The sequence below is a fragment of the Vulpes vulpes genome, chromosome 2, assembly GCF_048418805.1.
Source record: "Vulpes vulpes isolate BD-2025 chromosome 2, VulVul3, whole genome shotgun sequence".
NCBI classification, from domain to species: Eukaryota; Metazoa; Chordata; class Mammalia; order Carnivora; family Canidae; genus Vulpes; species Vulpes vulpes.
This window is the reverse complement of record NC_132781.1, coordinates 77054816-77079320: the sequence shown is the minus strand read 5'-3', so window position 1 is coordinate 77079320 and position 24505 is coordinate 77054816. Positions and strand designations below refer to the sequence as shown.

The 24505-nt window shown below is 40.3% G+C and overlaps 1 long non-coding RNA gene across 2 annotated transcripts; it reads right to left on the bottom strand.

Annotated features, from left to right (window-relative positions):
* Nucleotides 1–3321: 3321 nt before the first annotated feature.
* LOC140597890 (uncharacterized) lies at nucleotides 3322–23886 on the bottom strand. 2 transcript variants are annotated; one of them, XR_011999887.1, is made up of 6 exons: nucleotides 23726–23886; nucleotides 12280–12390; nucleotides 10444–10482; nucleotides 8650–8692; nucleotides 6155–6243; nucleotides 3322–3681 (listed from the first exon to the last, which is right to left on the bottom strand). It is a non-coding gene; the product is annotated as an uncharacterized lncRNA (long non-coding RNA). The 2 variants fall into 2 exon arrangements; XR_011999888.1 differs by lacking the exon at nucleotides 12280–12390.
* Nucleotides 23887–24505: the final 619 nt, after the last annotated feature.

The following is a 24505-nucleotide window of genomic DNA, read 5'->3' as shown; positions in this document are numbered from 1 at the left end:
AAAATAAGAGTAAAGAAAGCCCTCTTACTTTTTTTTTTTTTTTTTTTTTTTGGAAAGTCTTTTTTGCTTTAGGATTTCCTACATCTTGCCACACACGATAATATGGATGAAATTTGAGGACATTACGGTAAGTGAAAATAAGCCAGTCACAGAGGATCATGTACTACATGACTCCACTCATATGATATATTTAGAATAGCCATACCCATATAAACAGAAAGTAGAATGGTAGTTGTTAGAGTCTGGGGAGACAGAGAATGGGAATTCACTGTTCAATGAATCTAAACTATCAGTTATGCAAGATGATTAAGTTCTAGATCTTTGCTATACAACATTGCACCTATAGTTAACAATATCGTATGGCACACTTAAAATTTTTAAGAAGGTAGCTCTCATGTTAAGTGTTCTTACCACAGTAAAAAAAGAAAATGAAAAAAGAAAAGCCCTTTTATTTGAATATTTACCTTTATGAAAAGCTTCTGCATGATTCTTATTTTTCTCACTTTGCTGCAGCTTGGCCAAAACTGTTTCCTAGATATAGATCAGCATTTGGGAATCGAGGGCATAAAGAATGTGGCTAAATGTGTACTGGCCCCAGGAAATCATTGGAAGGGCTCTCTGTTTTGTTCTGTTTTCTATTCAACAAATTGCTGATGTAAGTTTATTTCCTCATGATTTAGCTCTTTGTCCTTTTTTTTTTTTTCCTAAAGAGATTTTTGGAGCCAGTAGAGGTGTATTTGCTATTTAGAACCTTAAAATCAGAGTTTACTGCTGGTTTTTCCCATGTGGTGGTTGTAAAACCTTGATCCAGTTGCTTAATCTCTTTAACATTTTTTTCTCCCATAGCAAAGCGGGGATCATAATGCTGTGGGAAGCAACCTCTTAAGGGTCCCTGATCATCCATTTCCTGGTATTCATGCCCTCGTGTGATCCATTCCCCTTGAGTATGGGCTAGAACCATGTTTACTTCTAACAGACTGAGGTGAAAGATGAGATGTCACTTCTTAGCTTAGGTGACAAAGAAACTATGGCTTCCAAATTGAGGGCATTTTCTACTTTCTTGCTTAATCACTATAAGGGGAATTAGCTGTTGCAAAATGCTTTGTGGGGAGGCCATCATGGCAATACACTGAGGCTTATCTCAGCTAGGCTAGGTACTGAAGCCTCCCAAGGGTCATGTGAATGAGCTTGGAATCGGATCCACTCCTTCCTTCAGATGAGACCACAGGCCAGACCAGCCTTAGAACTGGAGCCTCCTGAGAGACCTTGACCCAGAGGTACCCAGCTAAGCCATACCCAGGGTACGGACCCACAGGAATTGTAAGATCCTGAGTATTGTTGTTTTAAGCTGCTAAATCTTAGTGTAATTTGTATATGGCAGTAGATACTAATACAAATGCCTACCTCGTAAAAATTGTTGCAAAGAATAATTGGGAAAATGTGCTTAATTAGATTATATATGCTAATGAGCTAAAACGCATAAAACAGGAAGCACAAAATCCCTAGCTCCCAAAAGACAGCCTTGAAATGTTAGTTCCCTCCTCCGTTCTCCTCTAAAATGAGAACAATCATACCTGCTCTATTGTGAAATGTTTTGAAAGCTGTAACGCACTATAGAATTATAATACATGTAATATTGTAAGCTATTATTGTAATAGGGAAGAAAACATTGTTACTTTAAAAGCTGTTTGCAGTTTACCTTGGCCCAGAAGGAAGGCAAAATTCTTCTTATGAAGAAACTAGCTCTTTTGTCAAGGAGGGAAAAAATCTAACTCAGCAGGTATGATTATGAAAAAGAAAGGAATCCAGTGGGAGCTGGAATTCAAAACAGGAGGTGAACGCTGGTGGTGCAAGACCTCTGAGAAACTCTGGTAATCATGGAGAAGGTGTGGTTTGGTGACATGGGGCTACCTACTATTTAATGTATATATTCAAAGAAACCAAGTTCCTAGAAAGGTAGAAAGCCTGGAAGCACATGGACAGGAAATACATAGATCACACAATATGTACAGGACTGAAATTTGTCCCCAGAATAAAGCTTTGAATTATTTGAGGACAGACTCTAAAATGAAAGGGTAAATTATTATGTAAACACTCAAGGAACATGCTCTTTCCTGAAACATGGAGTACAATAGGTTTGTTATAAAAAATGTTTACTAGCTTTCTTTTTATTTGTTCTGATTTATCTTGATTACTCTTATTGATCATTAATTAATCAATCTTACGAATCTCATCAATTTAAGGGATACAAAGGAGGTGTGTTATTTACTAATCAAGGACCTGAGTCCACGGTAAGTAAAAATTTCCCAAACTTGTATTATTTTTAATAAACCTTTGTGATTCCTTGGGTGTTTTTCTTTTTCTTCTTTTGATGTGATTTTTTTAAAAAAAAGAAAAGAAACAGAATACTAAGAATCCGGGCAGTTCAGAGAATGAGACATTCATATACCCAGCTTTGGTGTTTGCCTACAGACAGGGCTGTGTCTCTCTTTTATTTATATGTTTCACAAGCCTCCGGACAGAGTCTACGCTGCTTGGGGGCTGCATTGAAGTTCTTTCATGATCTGCCTTCTGAGCATCTCTCCAACTTCACTTCCCACCCAGTCCTTACCTGTCTTGCAACATACTCTGACACCAAACTGCCCACGTTCCAGAACTCACCCTGCTTTTTCAGACTTCTCTGCCTACAATCCACCACCTCCATCATTTGGAAGAACCCAACTCAAAGGTCACCTACACCAGGAAGCATCTTCCATCCCCCACTAGTCCCTTCCCTCAGCCCCTTCTGTCCTGGGCATCTGTTTCCAAAACTAACTGCATGTATGGCTGACAGTGTGGGCTGCCTGGAGCCATCACTCACTAGTTGTGTAACCTTGGCCAAGTTTTTCACTCTTCTATCTCCCAGATTCTTCATTTGTACAATGAGGGCAGGAATAGCACTTGTAATAATAGGTTTATCGTATGGATTAAATGGTTGATACTTACAAAGCATTTAAAACAGTGCTTGGCGTATAGTAAGTGCTCAATAAATGTTATTGTAATTATGAATTTGCTCTTCTTTGTTTGCTTATGTGATTCTGAGTGCCTTTGCCTTAAAGACACCACAACGCCTAGCATATGATAGAGCTAATGAAAATTGTGTGTGTGCATAATTTTTTAAATCAGAATCTTCTGTGGCTATGGATTCCTTAGTGAATTCTTTAATAATCCCCAGATGTTACAAATATGAGCCAAATTTAATTTTTTAGATCCCATGAGCAGCTACTGATAATGATAATAAAATCCTATTTTTGTTTAAAAACAAGCTCCAAAACACAATGCTCCCAGTCCATGGTACTCTATATTTTCCTTCATGGAAACAAAACATCAAATTTAATTTGCATTTGCATCAAGAAGTTTTTAAAAAAGGATTTTCATTAAGAGCAGAATATGGCATTTAGGGAGGATAATTAAATGCATCTGAAACCCAGGAGATAAAAAGAGATGAAGAATTTTGTAATAAAAACAGCCTAGCTGGATCCCTTCCCCCTCCTTCTAGGTTCAAAAATTACTGTCCTTGGAAGACAGAGTGGGCTTTTCATTTAGAGCATCACTGAAGGCTTAGTATGGCTTTTGTCTTTGGGAGCCTCCATCTCCTCTTGATGCGTGAGGTTGACATTGTCACAGAATTGGCCTTGACTCCTAGGAATAAAGACAGGCTTAGGAATATTTCATTTCCAACCCCAATTTTCCCTCCCTTCCTTCTCCTCACTTCTCTGTTACAGAAACATTCTAGGTTTCCTTTCTTTTCTTCTTCCTTCCTTCTTCCCTCCCTTCCTTCCTTCCTTCCTTCCTTCCTTCCTTCCTTCCTTCCTTCCTTCCTTCCTTCTTATATATTTCCCTTCCTCCTTCTCTTTCTTTCTCCCACACCTCTTTTTTCCAGATTGTGTTTCAGAAAGAAAATGTTCCTAGAATATCATCAAACCAGCTAATGGAATGACAGCAATGATTAGTGGAGGCGTGAAGCCCGCCAACATCCCTAGGACAAAATGCCAGCCTCCCCCGTGTCTCTGGTGAACTTCCTCCTTGTTAGCACCTGCCCCCTCCCACCTCAACTCAATACTATCTCTTCACTGGATCCTTTTCCTCTGTTGCCAAACAAGCTTGTAGCCCCCCCAATAATTTTTTTAAAAATGTTTTGCTTGCCTCTTCTGCCTCTTTAAACTACTATGGAATTTTTTTCCTTTCAAAGCCACATTTCTTGAATATGTCACATACTATTTTTGTCTTCCTCACTACCTGTTTAGTCCACAACTCGCTACAATTCACTACTCTGTAAAACAGCTGTCTAGACAGCTGTTCTTAAATTTGGAAGATAATTCAAAATCTCTTTGGCAATCTGGTGGAAGTTATAGACTACTTCATCAAAACAAAATAAATTTTTTTGGTAATTTTTTACAACAAAAATTTCCACATAACTTTAAAGATTAATAAACTTCCTGAAGCTTATCCAGGGAACCCTGTAAGGACCAAAAGATTACAATCCTTTGCTCCAACAAGTCACATCTTCATTTCCATTTTTGAAAGGTTTAGGGGAGGAGCAAGCACTTTGGATTCATACCAAGAACTTGGATTCAAATCCTTCTACTTATGAACTGAATGACCTTGGCCAAATTGCATTGTGTCTCTGCCCATCAATTCCCTCGCCTGTAAAGTGAAGATGGTAATATCCATCTCAGAACTTATGGTGGACATTCCATGTGTTACAACATTTGGGAAACACCTAAGATCGCATTTCACATCTGTGAGGCACTTGGTGGATGAAACTCTTCATTCTTCTTTCCATAGCCTTATACATCTCTCTTTCAAGCATTTGGACTCTTCCTTCTTTGCTTAATTTATTGGCTCTATTTTATCCTGCTGTCCTATCAGCTTAGATGCTTCCTAGGATTCAACCTTGACTGGCCTTGTCCATCCTTCCTCAGAGGATGTTTCTGTTCCCACCTCTTCCCTGACTGAATCTCTGCTCCCTGTGTTCCTATCTCCAGCCTTACTGAAATGGCATATTTCCACCATCACCTGAAGCCTAGCATCAGAAGCCAAACTCACCTCTTCCCTCCAAAATATATTCTTCAATTTCGACTTTCCAATATTTCTCTATCAGTCTCCCAGTCGCCCAGACCTCTGGGACACTTGGCATGATCTCTGCTTCTTCCTTCTTCCTTACTTCATATACAACCAGACACTAAAGTCCTTCAAAGCCATCTCTTTCCTTTCTGCTGCCACTGTCACCTCACAGTAGAGCTTTGCCACCAGCTTCTCTGGTTGTCCCTCCGTTCAGTCCATACTAAATAACACTTACTGCTCTACCTCACCCCTGTTTTGTATCAGCTCCACACTGCCTATTGCTCTGAACTCAACATTTGGGTCCAGGAGTAAAATGAAATCAACCACAAATTTTAGTAACAACTAAAATTTGTTCATGTTCAAATACTTTTTAGAAATAGATTTATTCTGTGGAGGGAAAAAAATCCCAGCTTGTTCTTAACATAAAACCAATTAAAGAGGACAATAAAAATAAGTCTACTTAACAACAACCAATGATGCCAAGACAATGAAAATGAAAATTCTGGTTCTTTGAAAAATTTGAATCACAGAAGTATATTGTGGTTTGCAGACATTGAGAAGAATGCCATGTAGTATTGGCATTATTCACCAAGGAAGGACTACACTGGTACTAAACACATAGCCCAGTACCCTAAACAACTCTCTAGATTAGAACACATGTCATGAGATATTGGAAGTAAATCTGATTTGGGGTTGTCGGCTAGTGGTACTGCCCTACACAAAGGGAGCCTTGAGCAGAAATCTCTATGCATTCAAAGAGACACCAAAGAACGAGGGAAGTGTAGGTAAAGAATCAATATGTAAATCTAAGCATGTGTTCATGCATTTCTTAAAATCTGAGGAGTATTGGAGTATTGTTTTTCATATTGTTTTTCTCACAGATCTGACTCAGGTCATACAACCCCCATGTGTTCTTTCCTGGCCACTCCAAACCTCTCTGAATTCATAGTACCTACTATCTAACCCAGAAATCTCCAACTTCCTCTGTTCATAGGCTCTTAAGTGTCTCCCTTTTTTCTTCATGGTGTCCATTGACCAAAAGACATACCTAATAGTCTTCATCATTTAGTCGTTATGTCCAAACAACTCAATAAATCACATTCTGGCAACTTAGCAGCTGTTTGGATGAAATAGTGCCTGTGAATTAAAAGAAAACAGCTATTTACAATTTTATTCTAATATAATTATAATTACTTACTAATGGATGTATGTGCCTATAGGGCACTGCACAACTTCTCAAATTTAGAAATCAGATTAGACACCACCACCCTCCTTGCCTATTCCACATAGTTTTTTGTACAGTACTTGCATATTTATCACAATAACTGCCAAGAATCCAGCTTTGCAAAGATGTAAGATTAAAGCAATGTAGCATGACCTAATGTCAAAACTATGAACTAATAGTAGCTCACATGGCAGATGATGAGCATTACTGTTTTGTTTTGTTTTTTTATAAAAAAATATCCCATAGTGCCCCTGTAAATTTACTGTGGTACCCTGGGGTGCCTCATCATACAGTTTTGGGATCTCAGACCTAATCTCTGGCTGCCCAAAATTTGGTCATAAGCCATCAGTGTTGGCATCAGCAAAGAACTCATTCCCAACCCCCCGCCCAGATTACTGAATCAGAATATGCATTTAAAAAAAAAAAAAGATGGGACTCCTGCGTGGCTCAGCGGTTGAGCATCCGCCTTCAGCCCAGGGCCTAATCCTGGAGACCTGCGAACAAGTCCCACGTCGGGCTCCCTGCATGGAGCCTGCTTCTCTCTCTGCCTGTGTCTCTGCCTCTCTCTCTCTCTCTCTCTTTCTCTCTCTCTCTCTCTCTGTCTCATAAATAAATAAATGAAATCTTTAAAAAAAAAAAAAAGAAAAAAAGAAAAAAGAATGCGCACTTCAACAAGACGCCTAAGAGATTTGTATGCAGTAAAAGCTTGAGAAGCACAGTTATAAACCATTATTTGTCACCAGATCTTATCCTATGGTTGTGGGATGTCTTCTATTTTGCATATTTTTTAGTTCTTGCACTATTATTTAATCTTTTCTGCACAACCTTCCCAAGCGGACAGTTAGTTGAATGGAGGACAGAGATATCATTATGTTTTTATGCTTTGTGGTTCCCCCAGTGTCCAGCACAGTACGTTGTATGGAGGAAGAGGCTCAAATATCTGCTGAATGACTGGATTCAATCTCTAGGTTTCCCAGACATCCTGGGTAGAGTCCACTTGTGTAGGAAAATTGTTGATAAAGCCAGATCCAATGATACTAATAACATTCTTAGTAGGTTTATTTATTTATTTATTTATTTATTTATTTATTTATTTATTATTATTTTCATTCTTAGTAGGTTTAAAAAGAACATGGCATTTTAAAGATCTTGGGCCTCATATGTTAGTTCTTCAAAAATGGACACATCCCATTATTTGAGTCATGGTGAGGAGAGAATTATATCTTACTATTCAGCTTGATAAGGAATATAGTTATGTTGTAGAGATATGTAGCCCAACACTACAGTGACATGACTATATAAAAATGAAGACTGACTGAGTAAAAGTAGTCAAAAGTTAGGTAGGCTACATTTCCTAAAAACATAATGCACTAAGTATTCCAAAATAATGCTGCCATTTATTAATTGCACTCGTGAATCATTTGAATGCCAAGATCTGCATGTGTGCAAAATGCCATGGAAATTGGATTTAATTCTGTTTGAAACAGCTGTCTCTACTACAGCCAGTCTGAATGTAGCAAGTTCTTGGGAACAAATTTGAGAGAGAAAGAAAGCAGAAAGGAGTCTGCTTTGTCAGAAGGTTCAGGTTTGTCTCAATGCCACGAGGTACTCTCTACTTATTTAACCATTAGAGATATTTCTCCCATCGGACAATCCTTTGCTTCAGTGAGATGAAGCATCATGGTAGCAGAGGCAAGGTCAGTCTGTGATTTCTCTGCAGCCACTCAAGTTGATCTCATACCCGTGAACCACTTTTCTCACCCTAATCAACCGCCTCCTACATGTAGGATGGGAGAGAGGGGAACTCAGATGGGAGCATGGAAGAATGGAATCTTCTAGACAAATAGATAAAAAAAATCATAAACATCCACTCCTTAGCAAGTACTCTTGGCTTAAACTCTGTGACATGTCCCAACTCTCTTTGTCCCATGACCTCCACCACTACCATCATCTCTCAGCTGGATTGCTGCAGCGTATCTAGTGCCTTTGCTTCATTCTTACCCATTAATACAGCCCACCTCCACTCAGCACCTTGAGTCATCTCTAAAAACAAAACAAGGCAAAAATGCATCACATACTCACTTGACTAAAACTGTTCAATGGGTCAAATTGCTCATGACTACTAGAATAAAACCTAAACCCCTCCTACAGCCAGCCATACCTTACAGAACCTGGCCACTGGCCACTATTCAGACTTCATTGCATTTCACTTTCCTTGCCATTCACTATGCTCCAGCCACACTGATCACACTTATCCTAGAATAGTCCACTATTTGGGACCTTGCTCTAGCTACTCTTATTGCTTAAAATGCTCTTACCTGAGACCTTGGGGGGAATAACTCTTTCTCATCATTCAGGACTCTGAAAAGAAGCAACCTCATCAGAGAAGTTTTCTTCATACCCGTCCCGTAGAAATAGTTGATCCCAACAACATACATCTCCCTATATATCATTACCCTATTTCATTTTCTTAAATACTTATCCCATCTGAATGGGATCTCCTATTGTTTATTAATTAATATGTCTGCTTTACAAATTATGCTGTCATAAAAATGAATGCTCAAATGGGATCAGGATCTTATCTGTTTTGTTCACTCCCACATTCCTTCAGAAGAACCTGACATAATAGGCACATGCTTGTAAAGTCTTTAGAAATGATTTATTCCTCCTCTCTTGTTTCTAAGAATAATTGAGATCCAGAAAAACCATTGGCTTGTTCTGCATCATATGGGAAGTTAGTGCAAAGCCAAAACTCGGACTCAGTCTTGGAGTTTCTGGGCCACCTCTACTTCTGTTACACCCCCTGGCTGTTCATTCAAAGATAACATAACCTCATCCAAGTAGTTTTAAACAATTGTTCAAAAGAAGTTCAGGTAACTCTGAGTCAGGAATGCCCCATCTTTGGATATGAAAAATGGTCTGTGAAGTTCATCATGCAAACCCTTCTCTGCCAAGACCTCTTTACTTTGCCATACTTCCTTGGGGTATTAACATACAAGTTGGTTTAGACTTCAAGGTGGAAGGCTTTTCTCTTTTTGTTTTTTAGTTTCTTCTTCCATTATTAAAATAAATCTGTTGACGAAATTAACATATCAGATGGAACAACACAACTAGAAATAACTTAGATCTCTGAAGATAATTTATTCATTAGATTAGAACTTTTAAATACAGGCAAAAGAGAAAATAACTATTATTAAAATGTTCCAACCAAATTGCTGCTTATCTTACACTATGCTAATTAGTAACAGCACCCAAAATTCACTCTTCCACAACTATCAGAGAAAATTGGAGATTGGAGAAAAGCTGTGGGAGGGGGGTGAAAGGCAGGGGGTGGGGTGCTACTAGTTATTAGAAAGGCTGAATAATAGCCATTAAGGTTTGAGTTCAAATTCCATCCTTAGGATTTGTGCCCAGATTCTTAATACTTCTTTTCTCTGCCTACCACGCTGAGGACAAATCTTTCATATGTGGATTTAGATTTCAAACAGGATTAAATCCCCTTCTATCTATTTTCTGCACAGCAGACAGAATGATCCTAACAAAGCTCAAGTTCTATTAGGTCATGTTTCCACTTACGACCCTTCCATGACTCCTGTTGCTCTTAGGAGAAAAATGCAAACTCTTTAATGTGAACTACTGGTCCCATTATAGTCGTACACCTGCTATACAAATTTTATCTTTCCCCTCTATTCTCTACCTCAGCCATATTGAATTATAGTCAGTGTTTTGCCTGAGAGCCTTTATAGATGCCTGACCCCTTTGCTGGGATGTACACTTTTCTTTTAAATTTTGGAAGTATTACACAATAGTATATTCTAGGGACTGAATTGTGTCCTCTTCAAATCTATTTATTGAAATTCTAATCCCACAATGTGACTGTATGTGGAAATGAGGCCTTTAGGAGATAATTAAGGTTAAGTGAAGTCATAAGCATATGGTCCTAATCTGATAGGATTAGTGTCCTTCTAAGAAGAGAAACTTGATAACTCACTCTCTTTTCTTCTCTTTCTCTATTTTTCCATATGTGCACAAATAAGTGATCATTGAACATACAGCAAGATAGATGGTGTCTACCTACAAGCTAAGGGAAGCAGCCCCCAAATTAAACCTACCTTGCTGGCATCTTGATCCTGGACTTCTGGTCTCTAGAACTGTGAGAAAAAAGATTTCTGTTGTTTAAGCCTCTCAGTTTGTGTTATGTTTGTTGTTTGCAGCCTGAGTTGACTAATATCTATAGTATTAAAATACAGTGATGTAAAAAAAAAAAAATAGCAACAACAACAATAAGGTACTTTGTGTGTTCCAGGCATTGTGTTAGTCATTTTATATGGATTACCTCACATAATCTTCAAGACAATTCATTGCATAGCTTGTAGCTATTACTGGCTTCATTTTATAGATGAAATAACTGAAGTTCAGAGAGATCATATCTTTCTTTTACAAATGATAGACCTGAAGTCAATAAAGGTTAAGTAACATACACAAGTCACACAGCAGACTTGAGGTGTATCACGGAGCAAGGATTATGACTTGGCTTTATCTGACTTCATGCCCTTTGCATCTAATTGCTACATGACTCAGTGTCTGCCTTAATGAGGATTAAAGCCGTAATGTCCCATGAGGGACTGCTGAATGATTTTGGAATATTTTGCATAGACATATATGTGGTAACTGCCTCAAGTATCTAAAGGATTATAAAAGGACTAGATTTCTTTTCCAAAAACTTAAGCAAGAGCACCTGAATCCATGGCAGGAAGAGTCATAAAATTGCTTTCAGCCCACTGTACCAGAGAATTTTCTAACAGTCCATATACAGAATGGGCTGTCTGGAGACCTGGGTCTCTTTTCATGAGTGGGATCAAGAAGGAACCAGCAATTAATTCAAAGGCAGTATGGAGGTGACCAGACAGCAGATGGTGGTTGAAAACAGATGAACTCTGAGCTTCCATCCAGCTCCAGGAATAAATGGCACTTGGTTTGGACTGTTCATGACCTTATTGTTGGTACAACCATTTGAGTTGGCAAAACACATGGTCCTAAACCAGCCAGACCTGTTTGGTGAAGATACGGTTGCATTTTTCTGCTACTATTATAGCCAGCCTTCCTCTTACTGAATGCCTGAGGGGAGGTACAATGAAGATCCTATTCTTATCTGGGGATGAGTAATTCCACTTGTGGTAAAGGCCCTCCCAGGTCCCCATTCTTACATTCCCCCTTTCCCTCACTTTCTAAAGCCTGACTGCGATGGTGAGATACAACAAGGCTCAGGAGAGGAAAGTTACACTCCCTAGTTTCCATCTCTAATAAGCAAAAGCACAATGACATTATTTTATAAAAGGAAGTGTTATATTTTATAAAAAAAAAGTTTTAGTTTAAAAACTATTGGGGAAGGGGCACCTGGGTGGCACAGGGGTTGAGCATTGGACTTCAGCTCAGGTCATGATCTCAGGGTCCTGGGATCAAGTCCCACATCGGGCTCCCTGCATGGAGCCTGCTTCTCCCTCTGCCTGTGTCTCTGCCTTTCTCTCGTTTCTCATGTATAAATGAATAGAATCTTTAAAAAAAAAATTATTGGGGAAGAGCAAAGGGAAATAAATATTTTTGGCTTCCTATAGTTCAGTTTGCCAAGTTGGCAGCAGATTTATTCTTTTTCTGCAATTGTTTTACTTTTTCACTGTTTTCCCCACACTTAGTCATACAAACCATCAAGTTCTTATTCTCCCAAGAAGTAACACTGGATGCTTTCTTTTCACTTTAGATTGATCAGTTCAGCTACTTTATATTTCACCTTAAAACAATAAATAAAGGTCTTGAGTGCCTACTCTGAGCCAAGATCTATGCCAGACTTTTATGATACATCAGTGAGCAAACCGTGGATTCCACCCTGGAGGAAAGCCTTATGGGACTCTTTGGGTTGCAAAGACAAAAAAGATAATTCATTGACTCACATATTCAAACTCAGAAATGGCTGAAACAACAGGAATCAGAGCCTTGAGCACTTTCAAGATGTTCTCTTCCCATCTATTATCTCAGCTCATTTTCCGTTTTGGCAACTCTTCCTATGAAGTTGATACAAAAACAATCAGAACTCCAAGAACTCAAGGTTCCACCTTCCCGAATTCACTGGCCAAGAGAAGTCTCCTCCACACAGTTGTAGACTTTAAAATCCTGGGAAAGAACTTCACTGGTCCAGCATGGGTCACATGCTGCCAGTCACTGTGGCCACAGGGGCAGGGCCAGCTTCATTTTTTTTTTTTAAACATCAGCTTTACTAAGGTATAATTGATATACAAAGAACTGCATGTATTTAATGTGTACAGTTTGATGACTTTGGACGTCACCTACCATTTGTATCTCGTATTAGAGTAGAAGGATATGCCAGGGGAGAGAGAGGAATACTTTCTCAAAAAGATGGAGGCACTGGGGATCCCTGAATGGCTCAGTGGTTTGGCGCCTGCCTTTGGCCTAGGGCGCAGTCCTGGAGTCCCGGGATCGAGTCCCACGTAGGGCTCCCGGCATGGAGCCTGCTTCTCCCTCTGCCTGAGTCTCTGCCTCTCTCTCTCTCTTACTCTAAGTGTATCATGAATAAATAAATCTTAAAAAAAAAAAAAAAAAAAAAAGATGGAGGCGCTATTCCCTGAATAAAGATTGGCTACTAAGTGGATGAAAGACCAAAACATACTTTAAGGAGCTTACTAGCTGATAGGAAAGGCAGTCATGCAAGCAAGTAATAACAATGCAATGTTATACATGCTTTAATGGAAGTACATTCAAGAGTAAGGTGGAGGATCATCAAAGCATGAGAAAGCAATTAATTCTGCCCGGTGGTTTAGGTAAAACTATAACAAGAGGTGACAAGTTCATGGACAAATGAAAAGAGATATGAAAATAGGCTGAAATCAGGTTGTGCTAGGCCTCGTGTACTAAGTTGAGTTTAGACAAACTTCAGTGGGTTACAGGATGGGACTTGAGAATTTTATTCATGGGAGCTGTGTCAAACTGCCCTCACACTGAGACACAAAGGCCCTCCACTGGAACACTACACTTTATGAGCACAGCTCTAGCCCTCTTTTAGACGCACCAATCTTTTCAAGGCAAGAAGTTCACAGTTCACATCCAATGGGATGTGTCCACCCAGAGCCTGTACTCACTCCTACTTCTATATCACAGTCTGGGTGTTCAGGAACTGAAATTCTCTGCTCAAAGTATCCCAAGCCTGCTTTTAGGATTTGGAAGTTGTGCAGGCTTCCATAGATCCATTCTCTAGGCCTTAAAGGTAGTTGTTAGGAATGTGAGAAAGAGCTTAAACATGGAAGCTGGGCTGTTTACAGGTATGTCCGTGAGGCCCTTCATAGTAGGATAGAGCATTGGGGTAGAAAAGGAGGGGTTTGGGGAATGGGTTGAAAAACCCATTTTAATTCTTGTTTGAGGTCCTGCAAATGTCAGAGGTGGGCCTGAGTTATACACTATCAGGTTAGCCAGAAAACTGTGGGGAATTTTAATGGAAAAGAGTGGAAGCAGAGAGGAGCAAATGATTGAGAGATATTTCTGAAGTAGGCCTTACAGGATTCAATAACCACAGTTAGTGTGAGGCATAAGAACAAAAAAGAATGAATAAAAGCTCCAGTTTGCAGCTTGGGTGATTGTAATGTCATAACAAAATGGACAATAAAGGAAGAGAAACAGGAGTAGAGAATAGATAATATTATGATAAAAATTATTTTCTTGTGTTTTCACTATAAATGTGAATTACTAATGTCCCTTTGGAGAGATAGTAATAATCAATATCCCCTTTGGGGAAGGAAATGATAAAAATCAATAAAATAGAGAAGAGAAAAATAGAGACAATCAATTGAAACCAAAAGCTGATTGAAAAGATCAACAAAATTGGCAAGCTTTTAGCTTAGATTTACCAAGAGAGAAGAAAGAAGACTCAAATAACTAGAATCATAAATGAAAGAGGGAATGTTACTACCAACCTTATAAAATAAAAAGGATTATAAAGGAATACTATGAGCAATTGTATACCAGTAATTAGATAACTCAGATGATATGGACAAATTCCTAGAAAGACACAAAGTCCTGAAGCTGACCTAAGAAGAAATAGACAATCTGAATAGACTGATAACAAGTAAAGAGATTCAATTAATAATCAAAAACTACCCACAAAGGAAATCCCAGGCCCAGATGGCTTCACTGCTGAATTCTCCAAACATTAAAGAATATCGAGTACCAATTCTTTATAAACCTTCACAAAATAAAAAAGGAGAGAACTCTTCTGTTATGGTTTTTTTAATGTGTCAAATTGACTGTGCCACAGGGTGCCCAGATAAACATTATTTCTGTGTGTGTATGTGAGGATGTTTCAGGATGAGATTAGCATTTAAATTGATGGACTCAGTAAAGAGATGGCTCTCCCCAATGTGGGTGGGCATCATTCAACCCTTTGGAGTAGAGAAAAAGGCAGAGAAAGAAGGAATTCATTCCTTCTACTTCCTGCCTATCTACCTCATTATTGATAGAATAAAAAACAAAATCCACATGATTCTTTTAATAAACACAAAATTTGACAAAATCCAACACTTGTTCATTATATAAACACACACACACACACACACACACACATCTAGGAATAGCAAGGAGCTTCCTCAACCTGGCAAAGGGCATCTACAAAAAATCCACAGCTAACATGATACTTAATGATGAAAGATGCTTTCCCCTAAGGTTAGGACTGGACATTTTTCCTCTATGATTAGGAAAAGACAAGGGTGTCCACCCTCACCACCTCTATTCAGTGTGTCCTGGAGGTTCTAGCCTGGGCAATTAAGTAAGAAAAATAAATGATGGCATGATCCTGTGTAAAGGAAATCTTAAATAATTCAATAAAACGATCAGAACTAATAAATGAATTCAATAAGCTTGCAGAATGCAAGATGAATATACAAAATTAAATTATATTTTTATATGCTTTTAACTAACAATCCAGAAATGAGATTAAGAAAACAATATAACTAACAACAGCATCCAAAAAAATAAAATAATTAAGAATAAATTTGACAAAACTATTGCAAAATTAACACTCTGAAAACTACAAAGTATTATTGAAAGAAAAAAAAGATCTAAATAAATGGAAAAGCATCCAATATTCATGAATTGGAAAATTTAACATTGTTAAGATGTCAATGCTCCACAAACTGATCTACAGATCTAACATAATCCCCATCAGAACTCTAGCTGACTTCTTTTTGGAAATCAATAAGCTGATTCTAAAATTCACATGGAATTGCAAGGGATCAAGAATAGCCAAACAATTTTGAAAAAGAACAAAGACAGAAGACTCAAATTTCCCAATTTCAAAACCTACCGCTAAGTCGTGGTAATCAATACAAATTGTAGTAGTAGTACTAGCACAAAGATGTACATATAGACCATGGAAGGGAACTACAAGTCCAAAAATGAACCATTGTCACAGTCAACTCATTTTGGACAATGGTCCCAAAACCATCTAATGGGAAAAGAATAATTTTTTTAAAGGAAAAGCTGAATATCTACATGCAAAAAAAATGAAGTTGGATCCTTACCTCACATGAGGCATAAAATTAAAATGCAACAAAGCCTCAAATAATAGACTAAAACTTTTAGAAGAAAATATTAGGGTAAGTCTTCATGACCTCAGATTTGGCAATGGGTTCTTAGATATGACACTGAAAACACAAGCAATAAAAGAAAAAACACAGATAAATTAGACCTCATCAAAATTTTAAAATTTTGTGCTTCAAAGAATATTATCAAGAAAATGAAAAGACAACCCACAGAATGGGAAAAAAAAATTTGGAAATCAAATACCTGATGAGGGACATGTATCTATATATAAAGAGCTCACACAACTCAATAGGAACAAGACAGATAACCCAAATTAAAAATGGGAAAATGAAAAAAAAAAAGGAAAATGAACTGAATAAATATTTCTCCAAATAAGATGGATATACAAATAGCCAAAAACATATGCAGATGCTTGGCATCATTAGTCATCAGGGAAATGCAAATCAAGCCTGCAATGAGATACGACTTCACACCATTAGGATTGCTAGAATTAAAGTCAGATAAGAACGAGTGTTGATGAAAATGTGGAGAAACCAGAACCCTCATACACTGCTAGTGGGAATGTAAAATGGTGCAGCCACTTTGGGAAACAGTTGTAAACTTCCCCAAATGGTTAAACATAGATTTAACACAATATCCAGCAATTCCTTTTTTTTTTTTTAAAGATTTTATTTATTTATTCATGAGAGACACAGAGACAGAGAGAAACAGAAACACAGGCAGAGGGAGAAGCAGGCTCCATGCAGGGAGCCTGACGTGGGACTCGATCCTGGGTCTCCAGGATCACACCCTAGGCCGAAGGCGGCGCTAAACCGCTGAGCCACCCAGGCTGCCCAAGACCCAGCAATTCCACTTGTAGGCATACACATAAGAGAAATGAAAACCTATGTCCCTATAAATTTGTACACAAATATTTGTAGTCAAAAGGCGAAAACACCCCAAACGTCCAACGAATAAATAAATAAACAAAATGTGTTTTGCCATCTACACAATGGAATATTATTCACATATTCATAAGAAGGAATGGAGCACTGACACATGCTACAATAAAGATGAACCCCAAAAACTTTATGCCAGGTGAAAGAAGCTTGACACAACAGACCACATATTACGTGATTTCATCTGGATGAAACGACCAAGTCTAAAAGGACAGAAAGTAGATTAGCAGTTGCTTAGGGCTAGAGGGGATGGAAGGACAGGGAGGTCATTGCTGAAGTGTATAGGATTTCTTTAAAGGTGACAGAACGCTCTAAAATTAACTGTGCTGCGGGTTGCTCCTATCAGTGCATATACTAAAAACCATTCTACTATGTTCTTTAAATGGGTGAAATGTCTGATATGCGGATTAAATCTCAACAGAGCTTTAAAATGTTTTTAAAGGCAGTTTGAGGGAAAGGAAAACAAGCAAAGATGCCAAAGTTGTAAGTTACTCTGCAACCGAGTACACAAATGATATTTAGGTACCAAACTTCACAACTTCTCAAAATTTTAAAAATGAAAGGCGTTCTCTCCAGTCCAACTGCCTAGAGGGAGGTAACCCCCATTCCCTGGCCTCATGTTTCCACGTGGGGACTTCTTGCAGTGTAACATTCCTGGCCTGTCTGAACCCCCTCTCCCAACAGGAGCAATTTACCTGATTGGTGAATTTGAAAATGGAACTGAGCATCCTGTGTCTCGTGTAGCTGGGCCTGCCCACAGAGAGGCATTTAGCAAGCTTCTTGTGCCAGACTTTGCCCCTGCTCTTGTGGCTGGCAGCTGAGTTCTTTCAGTTCAGGGGAGAAGATGTAGAGAAACTAGGTGATGGCACAATGGGGTGGTTTTATTTATTTTTTTATTTTATTATTTTTTTTAATAGGATAGTTTTAAAGCATGTCTGCAAGTTCTTCAACATTCTTCCCATCAAGAGGTGGAGTGTATATCCCCATCTGTTGAACTAGCTGGGATTTCGTGATTGCCTTAATAAGTAGAAAGTTGTAGAAGGGGAGCAGTGTAATTTCGAATTAAAAAAGCCATGTGGCTCTTGTTGGTTTCTCTTAGGACACTCACGTTGGGACGCTTCAGCCACCATGAAAGAAGTCCAGGTACCCGGAGGTGACCATGTGGTGAGAGTGTATGGGAACAGGGGAGAGATGCTGTTCCAGCCTAGGTGCTAGACCTGCGAATGAATGCTCCTGCTCCCTGCCACCACCTGACTCCGACCACATGAGGTACCCTCCTGAAAGTCACTGGGTGGAGTCCAGCCAGTTCCCACATCATGAGCAAATTAGTGGTTAGTATTATTCTAAGTCACTCATTAGGGGTGATTTATTAAATTTCAAAAAAGAAATCTGGAATACACCCATTTTCTATGCCAGTAGAGAATTAAATTTACTAATAATGAAACTTGATCTCCCTTTACCTGACCCCTCTTTCTTATTTCTCAGTAAAAGTTGATTCCAAACTCAGAAGGGAAAATTTGTATTTAGGGGGCTCCTAAACCCTACAACTTTATCTGCCTAATATAAGAATTTCTCTGCCCTTCTCTGTGGCCCTGGATGGGCCTCAGGCCCCTCTGCTTGATTCTCTCTAGTGACTTGAAATGTCCCTGTAAACATTCAACTTAGAATGGCTCTTCCATAAAACATTTTTTTAAAGATTTTATTTATTCATGAGAGACACAGAGAGAGAGGGAGAACATATGAGAGACACAGGCAGAGGGAGAAGCAGGCTCCATGCAGGGAGCCGGACGTGGGACTTGATCCCGGGACTCCAGAATCACGCCCTGGGCCGAAGGCAGGCACTTAACTGCTGAGCTACCCTGGGATCCCCTAAAACATTCTTTCTTCAGTTGATCGAAAACCCCTTAAAGCGGCGCTGAACAAACTATCTTCTACATTCACACCTTTCAAGCCTTTCACGGCAGACATCACCTATTTCTTTAGTTGGTTACCTCTACTTCCTTCAACTTTTCCTCGTCAAACTTGAGTGTACATCAGCTGGAGGACTTCTTACCACATAGGTTCTTAGGCCCCCTCCTCAGGGTTTCCTCTGATTCAGGAGGCCTGGGGTAGGGTGGGCGAATTTGCTTATTTAACAAGCTCCCAAGTGCTGCTGGGGCTGACATCCAGGGCCTGCTCTCTGAGAACCACTGAGCTTGAGAAACCAAATGTCTAGGGTGGTGAAAGAGTCCTCATGCTGGCTGTGCTATGTTCCGATAAAATATAAAGGTCCCCAGTAAAAACCAGGGTCCTTGCCTGTGTCACACAGTTGCCAGGTTCTATAGCCTGACTCCGCAAACAGTCTGGGGTTATGGAGACAGGAAATATGGCTTGAAGAGATTTGTCTGTGGACTTCATCTGAGTGTTAATATCCTCTTTCCAAGTGGCATGAGAATCAAACAGAATAGGATGGCTGAAGACCGTAGCAGAATCCACTAACCCATTTCCTGTTTGTTCCCTTGGCATACTCCTGTGCTTTCTAGGAGCTCTGATAATGCAGAAGTAAAAGCAAGAGGGTGACAGGTACTGCATGCTTTTTGTGTACGTATGGAAGAGGCCACATCCCTGAAAGAGGAGAAGATCCCTCTTCGTGGCTGGGACCATTATTCAGAGCCTCAGCTGCATTTGCAGAAAAGGGTAAGGAGAGCCTTACCTCACAGGTTGCCGTGAGGATTAAGTGAAATTAATATATGCAAAGCTCCTAGAAACAGACTTGGCATGCATTAATTATTATTGCTGCTACTATTATCTCCTCCGTTTTAAAGATGAGGATTGAGACTTAGGAAGTTTGAGGAATATACCCCAAAACCTCACAGCTGGAAACTCGGCAATCCTGCCCCTTAGTCAAACAGAGGGATTGCAATGAGGATGCCCGAATAAAATGTGCAAATCACACCCCTGACACCATGGCCTCCACCTGTGAAAGGCATGGCTCGTGGGTCACAGCACACAGCTCTGCAGAGCCCAGGCGAGGCTTCCGAGGCCTCCTGCAGCCCATGCCGGGGCTTGGCAAGGGCTGCCTGGAAAGAAGCCCAGAGACAGACCTGCTTGACCACACCTGCAGTGGGAACACTGAAGCTGGGGATGCTTCTAGAACGTTATAAAATGAAAGGTCCAAACCCGATAGTAGAAACCTGGAATGGAAGGCTTACGCTACCTACAGATAAGGGAGGAATCCTATAACGTTCCCTCTGGCTCCTTCTGGCTCCTTCTGGCTCCTTCTGGCTCCTTCTGGTTCCTTCTGGCTTCTGTTTCCCTGACTCACTATGGCGATAAAGTCAAAGAAAGGAAAAGCCCTTACTGCCCTTCTACCTTTGGTACAGGCCAATCATTTCTTCGTAATTTTTTTTTTTTTAATAATAACTTTGTATTTCAAAAGGCACGCTTCGGTGACTCAATTTTGTCTAAGGCAAACCTCACATAAAATGCTTCCTGATCAGCAGCAGGAGCTCCATTAAAACCAAATAAAAAGGGAAACGTTTTAAGGATCAAAGCAGATGAAACATTACAGAAATGCCACCATCATATTCAAAGGTCCAGTAATTCCGCAGAGCGGATCCCCGATTCTTTGCAATGGTGTTAGAGAAATTAATTGTTTAATCATGATGAAGACGTTGGCTATAAGTAATATTAATTAATATTGCCCTGGGCCTATATTTTATTCTTCTCCCACACTGAGAAGGGGATTATTATGCATCGTGAAAGATGCTCTTCAAAGAGACGTTTTAGCATTCTCCCCACCGCTGCCCCGGCACCAGGCACACAGGCACTGTCTCTCACCCTTATTCCCTGACTTCCCAAGCTCTCAATCGGGTCAAGGCACGCACATGCTCCTCACTGCGTGCCGGGCACCGTTCCAAGCACTTCACACACATTAACTCATTTAATCCTCACCACGATCCAATAATAAGCTTTTACCTGAGAACCAACCTGGGCCCAGGAAGGTCAAACGACTTGTCTGAGGTCACACAACTAGAAAGTGGCACCATCCCATTCCGAGCAGGTGTGATGATGTGGCCTGGAGGGTGTATCATGTGAAGTTGCGTGGTGAAGCTCTGGCTGTCTGCAGAGGGCCTTCCCCCTGGGAGTGAGTTGTACCCAATTGCACACATTATCTCAGATCATCCCTCAGGGACCCTACAAGGAAGGTTCTAGTACTTCTTTCCATTTTACAGTTAATAAGAATCAAGAGGAAAGAGGCTAAGCAACTTGTTATAGCTGCACTGTTAATAGGTACATGAGGGGAATCAGGCCTGGCAGTGGACGCCAGAGCACCCCTATGAGGTAGGCTGTATTGGAGAAACTTCTAGCTCTATTCCTGCTGTGTGTACTTCATCTCGGACATGATTCCCTGTTTCTGGCTTTCCACTGCTACCACTGCTGGTTGGTTATGTGGATCATAAACAGTTTCATTCAAGTATTCCAACATTCACCTCCTGAGTGCACTGCGCAGCTGCTCCCAAGGCGAGTCCAGACACACAAGGAAGTCTGCCTCCCTCTCCGACACCGGGATCAAGGTCCTCACCCAACAGTCAGGCTTTGGTCATGCTCACCACCAGGCACTCTTTGGACCCCATACATCATCAGACCTGCCCAACTAGGACTGGTGTGCCAAGGGACAGACAACTTCCTCGTTGGTTGGTTCTTAACCTAAGAATTTGCATTACCCTGGCGATTAAATTGTCTTGCCTACACACCAGGAACACTCATCTATGACCGAGTCTGGACCAGAGAATGAAACGAAGTTTAATTTTAAGTAAGGAGTAGAGGGAGAAGGCGATAAAACGAAGTGCAACAGAATTATTAGTTTCTCAGCTCTTCAACGTAGTTAGCATTTGGTGGACATAAATGTTCTCTGGAGGTGTTGGAAACCAAAATACTTGAATTCCAGGGGTTTGTGTTAAGGGCTGTCTTAGAGACAGTCTCTCTCTGTCTCTCTGTCTGTCTGTCTCTCCTTGTCTCTCTCTATGAAGCAGCATACCCCCGTTCATTTCCTGATGTGGAGCTCCCAGGAGTTGGAAACAAAATGTTTTCGATGGATGCCCTTTATCTTTGGAATCCCTTCCTTCCTGGACTGGCAGAGACTAAATCTCTTGGCCTTCCACAAAGCCTGTTCCAAGGTTTGTCTTTTTAATTGAGCTTCCGCTTAAAAATGCTTAAGACTATTTGCTTACTACTGACAACACAATGAAACTTGGTCATCAAACAGTGCTAGGCCCTCATTTTTTTTTTCTGACTCTAACAAAAAGATCCAACTCAATGCTCACTTAACTAGTAACTATCCCCCCTGTTGCAATTTTCGATTAAGGATTCTGTTCTCAGCCCCTAGTAAAAGGCTTTATGGTGTGATTTGCTTTGGACTTAATTTTGACTCTCAGAGGAGTGTTTAACCCCTGGTAAGAAGAATGCACAAAGAGAAAGCTTGCAAGAGTGGATTCCAAAGGCCAGGCTAAGTCGAATATGGGCATCAGATGTGAGTTCCAATCTCCAGAGCCTCCAAAACAAATGATAAGGCATAAATTAATTTTACAATATTTTTATGTGAATGAGTTTAAAGTTTTAGGAAGTTTTCCCTAAGTTTATCTTGCACTAAAGAATTAAAATACCATTTCATATGTCCAGGTTTGAGCAAACAAACTGACCTAAGATCATTAAATTTTTAGAAAAAAAGATTATATAAACACAGATTTTCCAAAAGCAACATGTTTGGTAACTAATGAAGTTTATTTTCTCCACTGAAATTCATTTTATTGTGTGTCCCATTGTCCTAGTAAAACTTGAGTGAGAAAGTCAAAATACATGGTGTAATAGGAGGAATATGATATTTTGCTGATCTGGCTGGCTTTCCTTAACTCTTGATTTGCACATTTCCAGAAGGAAATGTTAGCCAGTGTTGGTCACTGCCTATAAAACTAGCCATCCCTTTTCCGAAATCCAGTTCTTAAGCAGGACTGGACTTTGTGTTCCCACCATTGGTCATCAGACCGCTATTTCCCGGCACCTGTCAAAACCCAGAGGTGGTTTTTTAAGCCACTAAGGTCACTTGTGGTGATCCCGGGCAGTAGGCAGGAAGACCCGTGATGTTTGTCAGTCAGAGTATGCTCTCATCTTGGCTTCTGTGCTCCTGCTTCCTGCCCACTCGCCCTTGAAGGGGTTCCGGTGGAACCATGAGCTAGTGAATACAGCTTCTACAACTCAGATGCTAGCCAGACTCCAGTTCTTGGATTCTCAATGACCTCCGGGCCTTTAGCTGGCTGATTTCCCCGGTCCTCCCTCCCATCCAGGTGTCTGAAATGACAAGTTACTATTTACTTAGCTCCCTTTCCTACTTTCAAGAGAAACCAGTGGGTAAAATTGTGCCAGGTGGTGCTGTTGATAAACAAGTTCTAATATAAGATTTCCTCCTGGAACTCCGGCTCCTTTTCTTCTGGATGATGACTGAGGTGGGAGGAAACTTGGCTCTGCCTTCTAGAGATTTTTCCTTTGATAGCTCATCTCCATGCCTCATAGAGTGACAGGAGAAAGAGAATGGTAAGCTGGCTTTGCAGGAGTCCCTGAGGTGGTTTCATTCACCCTAACCTCACCCAATTTACTGAATCCCTGAGGCCAGGCCACCTCCGCCCCTGAATGGCTGGTCTTAGGATGGTGCCCATATGACTCAGATTCCACCAGCAGTGTTCCTTCATCCACCACAGCCCTACAAATTCTATCTCTTAGATCTTTTGCACATCCCATCAGGATATTTCTTATCTCTGTTCTTGGACATAGGAAGTACTCAACAGATATTTTTGAAAGTTGAATGAACTCTACTTACTGCTTTCCAGCTTTACTAATAGCCCTTTATTCCAGAATTAATGCATCAATCCAGTAACTGGCCATCTTGTTTCTGAGTTCCATGAGAGATAGTAGAGTACACAGGAACTCTACTAGTAGAGTAGATACTCTACTAGTAGAGTAGATAGTAGAGTACACAGGAACCTGAAAAATAAATATCAAAAATATTTTTAAAAATATTTTATTTATTTATTCATGAGAGACACAGAGAGAGGCAGAGACACAGGCAGAGGGAAAAGCAGGCTCCATGCAGGGAGCCCGACGTGGGACTCAATCCCAGGACCCCGGGATCATGGCCTAAGCCAAAGGCAGAGGCTCAACCACTGAGCCACCCAGGGACCCCAGAGCCTGAAATTCTGATAGAGGTCAACTTTGCCACTTACTGTCTATAACCTTGGCTAGTTTCTTCACTGATGGAGGAAGCACCGGTGGAGTGATTATGGGTCAAGGACTGTGCAAGACACAATAGATGGAGAAATGAAATGCACAGTGCCTGCTTGCAGGCTGCAAGTCTCCCACAGCTTAGTGGGGATGAAGGACATGAGAAAGAGCAAAATTTGCACAGTGTGATGGAGGTGTGTGTTAGAGATGCCATGGTGGGAGTGTTGGGGGGCCAAGTCCAGGGAACACTTGGTAGGAGGGGCAGCCAGGGAACACTTCCCAGAGGAGCTCACACTTTGGCTAGATTGGAATTATGTTAGCCATTCAGAAAAGGGACAGAAGGGCACTTCTGGCAGAAGAGAACAGAATATACAGGGTC